The 8,571-nt window shown below is 44.8% G+C and overlaps 1 pseudogene; it reads left to right on the top strand.

The window, feature by feature from the left end:
* Positions 1-3,559: 3,559 nt before the first annotated feature.
* On the top strand, positions 3,560-3,677 carry LOC124719273 (annotated as a pseudogene).
* Positions 3,678-8,571: the final 4,894 nt, after the last annotated feature.

Here is an 8,571-nt window from a genome sequence, read left to right as displayed (position 1 = left end):
TTATGACCCTTCTTGAAAATGGGAACGACCTGCGCTTTCTTCCAGTCGCTAGGTACTTTACGTTCTTCCAGCGATCTACGATAAATTGCTGATAGAAAGGGGGCAAGTTCTTTAGCATAATCACTGTAGAATCTTAAGGGTATCTCGTCTGGTCCGGATGCTTTTCCGCTACTAAGTGATAGCAGTTGTTTTTCAATTCCGATATCGTTTATTTCAATATTTTCCATTTTGGTGTCCGTGCGACGGCTGAAGTCAGGGACCGTGTTACGATTTTCCGCAGCGAAACAGTTTCGGAACACTGAATTCAGTATTTCTGCCTTTCTTCGGTCGTCCTCTGTTTCGGTGCCATCGTGGTCAACGAGTGACTGAATAGGGGATTTAGATCCGCTTACCGATTTTACATATGACCAAAACTTTTTAGGGTTCTTGTTTAGATTGTTTGCCAATGTTTTATGTTCGAATTCGTTGAATGCTTCTCTCATTGCTCTCTTTACGCTCTTTTTCGCTTCGTTCAGCTTTTCCTTATCAGCTATGATTCGACTACTCTTAAACCTATGATGAAGCTTTCTTTGTTTCCGTAGTACCTTTCGTACATGATTGTTATACCACGGTGGATCTTTCCCCTCGCTTTGGACCTTAGTCGGTACGAACTTATCTAAGGCGTACTGGACGATGTTTCTGAATTTTTTCCATTTTTGTTCCACATCCTCTTCCTCAGAAATGAACGTTTGATGGTGGTCACTCAGATATTCTGCGATTTGTGCCCTATCACTCTTGTTAAGCAAATATATTTTCCTTCCTTTCTTGGCATTTCTTATTACACTTGTAGTCATTGATGCAACCACTGACTTATGATCACTGATACCCTCTTCTACATTCACGGAGTCGAAAAGTTCCGGTCTATTTGTTGCTATGAGGTCTAAAACGTTAGCTTCACGAGTTGGTTCTCTAACTATCTGCTCGAAGTAATTCTCGGACAAGGCAGTCAGGATAATGAAGAGTCTCTGTCCCTGGCTCCAGTTCTGATTGTGTGACTATCCCATTCTATACCTGGTAGATTGAAGTCTCCCCCTATTACAATAGTATGATCACGAAACTTCTTCACGACGTTCTGCAGGTTCTCTCTGAGGCGCTCAACTACTACGGTTGCTGATGCAGGTGGTCTATAGAAGCATCCGACTATCATATCTGACCCACAGGACGCACCCCACAACCTTTTTAACCTGATAATATACTGACAAAAATTTTCCATTACCCCAGCATCATAAATCAAAAGCCTATCTCTTCAGATACACTCTCACATTTGCAACATCTCCCATCTATACATTACACCAACCGAACAGCATCTACTCTCTCGCCCAACAGAACAACAACTGCCCTCGACATCCTCTGAACTACTACTGCACCAGTGGAGGCGGCGGAATAATAATCTTTGGCGCAATCTCTGGCGCTGTGACTCAGTGTAGCCACCTGTCAACTGGCTGTTGTGTTGTCCTCATTACCGGCACGCAAGTCGCCCAATGTGGCGTCGACAGCAATAAGGCTTGCAACTCGGCGACCGAAGTTCCCCGTATGGGGCCTCCCGGCCAACAATGCCATACGCTCGTATCATTTTTATCAGGTACTAAGAAAAGTCTGTGGTACAGTGGAGTTTCGTTGGATCAGATACTTCAGGCTAGTGAATGTACAGAGTAAGTCCAATTCCAAAAATGAAAAGGTTAATGTTACAATAGGAGTAAAACAAGAGAGGTTATTTCCGTGTAAAGAGATGTAAGATCGTCCCTAGATAACAGAACGCAGCATGTCATTCTGAATGGAGAGAAGTCTTCCGAAGTAAGAGTGATTTCATGTGTGCCGCAGGGGAGTGTCGTAGCACCGTTGCTATTCACAATATATATAAATGACCTTGTGGATAACGTCGGAAGTTCACTGAGGATTTTTGCGGATGATGCTGTAGTATATCGCGAGGTTGTAAAAATGGAAAATTGTACTGAAATGCAGGAGGATCTGCAACGAATTGACGCATGGTGCAGGGAATGACAATTGAATCTCAATGTAGACAAGTGTAATGTGCTGCGAATACATAGAAAGAAAGATCCTCTATCATTGAGCTACAATATAGCCGGCCAGCAACTGGAAGCAGTTAATTCCATAAATTATCTGGGAGTACGCATTAGGAGTGATCTAAAATGGAATGACCATATAAAATTAATCGTCGGTAAAGCAGATGCCAGACTGAGATTCATTGGAAGAATCCTAAGGAAATGTAGTCCGAAAACAAAGGAAGTAGGTTACAGTACACTTGATCGCCCACTGCTTGAATACTGCTCACTGGTGTGGGATCCGTACCAGATAGGATTGATAGAAGAGATAGAGGAGATCCAACGGAGAGCAGCGCGCTTCGTTACAGGATCATTTAGCAATCGCGAAAGCGTTACGGAGATGATAGATAAACTCCAGTGGAAGACTCTGCAGGAGAGACGCTCAGTAGCTCGGTGTGTGCTTTTGTTGAAGTTTCGAGAACATACCTTCACCGAGGAGTCAAGCAGTATATTGCTCCCTCCTACGTATATCTCGCGAAGAGACCGTGAGTATAATATCAGAGAGATCAGAGCCCACACAGAGGCATACCGACAATCTTTCTTTCCACGAACAATACGAGACTGGATTAGAAGGGAGAACTGATAGAGGTACCCAAGGTACCCTCCGCCACACACCGTCAGGTGGCTTGCGGAGTATGGATGTGGATGTAGATTTAACTAATATAAAATATGTGACACATTGACTAATGAACTACAGACAAATTGCAACAGTTGTATGTAAAAGAAAAATAACTGAACAATAAGCTTTGGTGACATGTTCCAAAGCTGTACCTGAACAAATTAATCTTGTCGTTAACAGCTCATAAATTACAAACACATAAGGTGCAATACTGATATTATGTAGGTGAGTGATTAAACAAAATAAAAATTTTTCAGACAACAAGAGAAATTATAGTAACTGAAGTAGAGGAAATGGAGCATGTGAGAAAGAGGGGTAATTTATAGCATGGCCTGGATGGGTTTACGAGTAGTACCTGCTGTTAGAAGTGGTGATGAAAGGAACTGTGTCTGGTCATTCTGTATCAAGCTCGAGTTGACAGACATCACTCGCTCGCTTAAAGTCACTATTGTATCATATCTGTTTGTAATTTGTGATCTATTAAAGACAAGATTATTTTATTCAGCCACATCTTTGGAATATCTCAGCAAAGCTTATTGTTCAGTTAAGTTGTTCTCTGTACAACTGTTGCAGTTTTTCTGTAGTTCATTAGTTAATGAGTCACATACTTTATCTTAGTTAAATAATATCACATCGAATTTACACTGAAATAGCCTCGCTTGTTTTATTCCTATTCTAGCATTAACGTTTTCATCTCTGTTTATGGAGAGTCTCTGTACATGCTCTAGTTATAAATATTTGATCCAACAAAATTCCACTGCACCACACACTTATCTTTGTACCTGATGATGGCGTAACAGCCGAAAACCGGTTCATGTAACAAATAATAAATATAGTAGCCAATGGCCTTGCCGCAGTGGCAACACCGGTTCCCGTCAGATCACCGAAGTTAAGCACTGTCGGGCTGGGCTTGCAGTTAGATGGGTGACCATCCGGTCTGCCGAGCGCTGTTGGCAAGCGGGGAGCACTCAGCCCTTGTGAGGCAAACTGAGGAGCTACCTGACTGAGAAGTAGCGGCTCCGGTCTCGTAAACTGACATACGGCCGGGAGAGCGGTGTGCTGACCACATGCATCTCCATTTCCGCATCCAGTGACGCCTGTGGGCTGACGATGACACGGTGGCAGGTCGGTACCAATGGGTCTTGATGGCCTGTTAGGGAAGAGTTAAGTTTAGTTTTTAGTTGTTTATTACACCCGTGTTGTGTGTGTTTCATTCATAATACAGGGTGAAAAGTATTTAAACCGACAAACTCTGGGAGGTTGTAGGGGACATCAAAACAAATATTTTTCCCTAGTGTCATTTTTTCCTATGAGGAGTATTTAAACCGGTACAGGAAGATTTCTCTGGCGGTAAATTAATTAAACCAACAAACACTTTTCCATTTTTTATGGCCAAGAGACAACACATTAACACAACCTAATTTCAGTGACAGTAGATTTTCAAAAATGCCTCCATTGACACGTAAACAAAGGCTACACCGTCGGATCATGTTCTGTCTGACACGGGCAAAAACTCCAGGAGTATCCTGAATTGTTCCTGCTGCTGCTACTATCCGGGAAACCAGATCCTCTTCTGATGCAACAGGAGTTGAGCAAACAAGGTTGCCCATCTCTCCCCACACAAAAAAGTCCAGAGGGGACATAACTGGGGATCGAGCAGGCCACGGTACAGGACCACCTCTGCCAGTCCACGTTTCTGGGAACCGTCGGTCAAGGAATCGACGCACACGACGACTGAAATGTGCCGGCGCCCCGTCGTGTTGGAACTACATGCGTTGTCTTGTGGGGAGACGAGAAAATTGTGATAGTGCCTGCCATTTAATGGCCTAGATAGCAGATACGAGCCAATTAAACAGTTCCCAAGAACACCGACCCACACATTAACGAAGAACCGCACTTGATGAGCGCTAGTAACTGTGGCATGAGGTTATCCTCACTCCAAACATGCGAATTGTGAATGTTGAAGACTCCATCACGCCCAAACGTTGCTTCATCGGTAAAAAACACAGAGGATGGAAATGTTGGATGCATTTCACACTGTTCAAGTTACCACTGCGAAAACTGTGCTCTGGTTGGATAATCGACAGGTTCCAGGTTGTGGATACGCTGTATGTGAAATGGACGTAACAATTGCTCTCGAAGGACTGTTCTTACATTCGTCTGATTCGTCCCCATGTTACGTGCAGTTGCACGAGTGCTGATTGATGGATCCCGCTCCACATGCTGCAAGACAGGTTCCTCAAATTGCAGCGTTCTTACCGTGAGACGGCGTCCCTGTCCAGGTAATGTGCTAAATGACCCGGTCTCACGTAGACGTTGGTACACAGCAGCAAAGGTCGTATGATGCGGGATACGGCGATTAGGATATTGTTTTTGATAAACCCGCTGCGCAGCTCGTCCGTTGTGGTTCGCTACGTAGTACGCACCAACCATATCAGTGTACTCACTCCAGGTGTATCGCTCCATTAGCAAACAGAGACAGTGCACTACTACACTGGTGAACAGCAGTTGCCTACAACTGAAGAGCGTAATGCGCCGTCTAACAACTGAAGATCGTAATGCGGCCTCCACTGGTTTAAACAATCCTCATAGGAAAAAATGACACTAGGGAAAATTATTTGTTTTGATGTCCCCTACAACCTCCTAGAGTTTGTCGGTTTAAATACTTTTCACCCTGTATACAATATATTCTACCAAGAACCGACAGAATAGTCAGCCAATGGAATTTTTATTCGATTTTTTGCGAGTTGCTGACGGTGGTGGTAAGCGACAAATTCTACTAAGCAAGCGAGAGAACAAAGTTTCAGGATACATGCTTTCTTCAAGAGCACAGCACGTATACACACGTTGTCACTTGCTACGGGCAACAATGCAGCCCCTGTCCGTCCCTCCACCTGCGCAGACAGCAGTCGTTCGTTGATCGGACTGTAGCAAAGGCCTAAATCTGTGTGTACACTCCCCTGGACGGCCGCAGTGGCCGAGCGGTTCTAGGCGCTACAGTCTGGAACCGCGTAACCGCTACGGTCGCAGGTTCGAATCCTGTCTCGGGCATGGATGTGTGCGGTGTCCTTAGGCTAGTTAGGTTTAAGTAGTTCTATGTTCTAGGCGACTGCTGACCTCAGATTTTAAGCCCCATAGTGCTGAGAGCCATTTGAACCATTTTTGATTAACTAGTATCGCAAATGTAATGGTTGAATTGCGGTATGCGTAGTCATTAATTAAAATTACTTCATATGGCAAAAGGAGCCTCTGACAATAAAACATGTACTGACATACTATACGTGGAGTTCCATCCATACTTTTTGTGAGGATTTTAAGTGTGAATCCAAATCCTGCGTCTACAAAGAATGAAAATCACGCCGGCCGCTGTGGCCGAGCAGTTCTAGGCGCTTCAGTGCGGAACCGAGTGACCGCTACGGTCGCTGGTTCGAATCCTGCCTCGGGCATGGATGTGTGTGGTGTCCTTAGGCTAGTTAGGTTTAAGTAGTTCTAAGTTCTAGGGGACTGATGACCACAGATGTTAAGTCCCATAGTGCTGAGAGCCATTTGAACCATTTTCTTGTGAGATTACACCAACTTTTAACGAAAAGTATGGTGGATAACCTGTTGAATTTAAACTCTTTTACAGTAAATCAAATTTTGTCCGAAGATTTGCAAAACAGGTGGATGCTGCATCGTCACAACACCGCATGTCACAAAGCCACTCTTCTGTCACGGAATTCTTTACCTCAAAAGGGATTTCTGTACTTCCACAAGCCTTCACCTCATCTCAGTCCTTGTAATTTTTACTTTTCCCACAGCCGAAAAATGTTTGAAGAGCACGTAATTCTGGTATTCTGGAGAACATTCAAAAGAACGTGACTGACGTATTAAAGGCCCTACCGGCTTTCAGCACTGCTACCAAAACTGTGAACGACGACTCCGCTGGTGTTCAGCTGCCGAAGGGAACTACTTTGAGCCGGCCGGAGTGGCCGTGCGGTTCTAGGCGCTACAGTCTGGAGCCGAGCGACCGCTACGGTCGCAGGTTCGAATCCTCCCTCGGGCATGGATGTGTGTGATGTCCTTAGGTTAGTTAGGTATAATTAGTTCTAAGTTCTAGGCGACTGATGACCTCAGAAGTTAAGTCGCATAGTGCTCAGAGCCATTTCAACTACTTTGAAGGAGACAATATTGGTTCAAATGGCTCTGAGCACTATGGGACTTAACATCTATGGTCATCAGTTCCCTAGAACTTAGAACTACTTAAACCTAACTAACCTATGGACATCACACAACACCCAGTCATCACGAGGCAGAGAAAAATCCCTGACCCCGCCGGGAATCGAACCCGGGAACCCGGGCGCGGGAAGTGAGAACGCTACCGCAGGAGACAATATTGTTGTTTAAAAAAAAACATCGAAAGATAAAAAAAAAATCAAGATCATTACTTTTGTCACGCATGTCGTAAGCTTAGGCATTTTTAAACAAGCTATCAAAATACTAGCCATTTGTGATTACATCATAAGCTTATTGTGGATTGAACATATCCACTTACGAGCCCAGTTCTCATCATTCACGGCGAGTTTTAATTTTCTGCTTTAATATGAATTAATCTGTGGCTGACGCTCATAAAGTGCTGGGTAAGACCCATCGTGAGGCAGCTGTTAGTGAGAGAAAGCTTAGAGAATGATTCCAACGCTACAAGAACTTTGATTGAATTTTCTCATTTTGAGATAACTGAAGGGCGATTTGTTTGGTTGTTAAAAACTATATTCAATAGCCAAGATCGTATAAAATATTTTTTTATTTTATTTTGAGAATATGTCCAGCATATGTAAACAGTTGTGCTGTTGGTGATTAAAATTCTTCGGGGTATTATACCGCATCATTGCTAAAAACTAACAACAAAAATGAACTAAAACCGGTGAATTGCAACGGCCTTTCTCAGGGCACGACTGGTTTTGCATGCTGCTACTCTCATCTGTTGCTTTCCCCTCTTTGGGGGAGTGTGAGGGGGAGTCTGTACCCTTTCGGCTTTTACTCCCCTGTGAACGTGTGTGTGTGTGATTTTTCTATAGTTTTTGGTGTCTGTGATTTGTGATGATTGTTGTGAGTGTGTCTGGTACTTGCCTGAGGTAGGCGAGAAGTTTGGTGTTATATGGGAAGGAACAGGATGATGGATTGGGTGTTGGGATTTTCTCTTCGACTTAGTCGTCGAAGATCGTCATAGGTCGCTTGTGCTTATCGCGGGACATGTCATACCGACCTAGGGAGTGGATGAGTGCGTTTCCGGATCTGGAAGAACCCTCATAGAAGGCCCTTGCCAGATCCTGGAAACGCTCTCTCAGGAGTGGAATTTCGGCTGCGGCGTGCAAGTCATCTGTAGGGAATCCAAGAGGTAAGTGCAGTGCCCTTCTGAGGGCGCGGTTCTGCAGCCTCTGGAGTTTGTCCAGGTGCTGCTTTGCCGCGTATCCCCAGACAGGGCACACATACTCCATTACTGGCCGGATCAGGGCCTAGTACACATTTACTGCTACTGGGCAGGGAAGGGAGCTGGTTGTGTTCAGGATAGGATATAGGATGGACATTCTGGCGCAGGCCTTCCTGTGGACCTCGTCTATGTGGGGTTTCCACGTAAGACGAGAGTCCAAGGTTACGTCAAGGTACTTGGCGGTTCTGCGCCAGGGGAGTCGGGTTCCATTTAGGTGAAGGTGGAGGGGGGGACGTTGAGGAGGATCGCGCCTTCCGAGCCTGCGGGTAATCAGCATTGCCTGCGTCTTCTCAGAGTTGATGGTGATGCGCCAGCGACGGGCCCAAGTTTCTGTGTCATCTAAAACCTTTTGTAGCCTGCGGATGACCAGGTCCTTGTTC

Source organism: Schistocerca piceifrons, chromosome 10 (genome assembly GCF_021461385.2).
Source record: "Schistocerca piceifrons isolate TAMUIC-IGC-003096 chromosome 10, iqSchPice1.1, whole genome shotgun sequence".
In the NCBI taxonomy this organism is placed as follows: Eukaryota; Metazoa; Arthropoda; class Insecta; order Orthoptera; family Acrididae; genus Schistocerca; species Schistocerca piceifrons.
The sequence above is the reverse complement of the archived record's forward strand: the minus strand, read 5'-3'. Positions and strand labels throughout refer to the sequence as shown.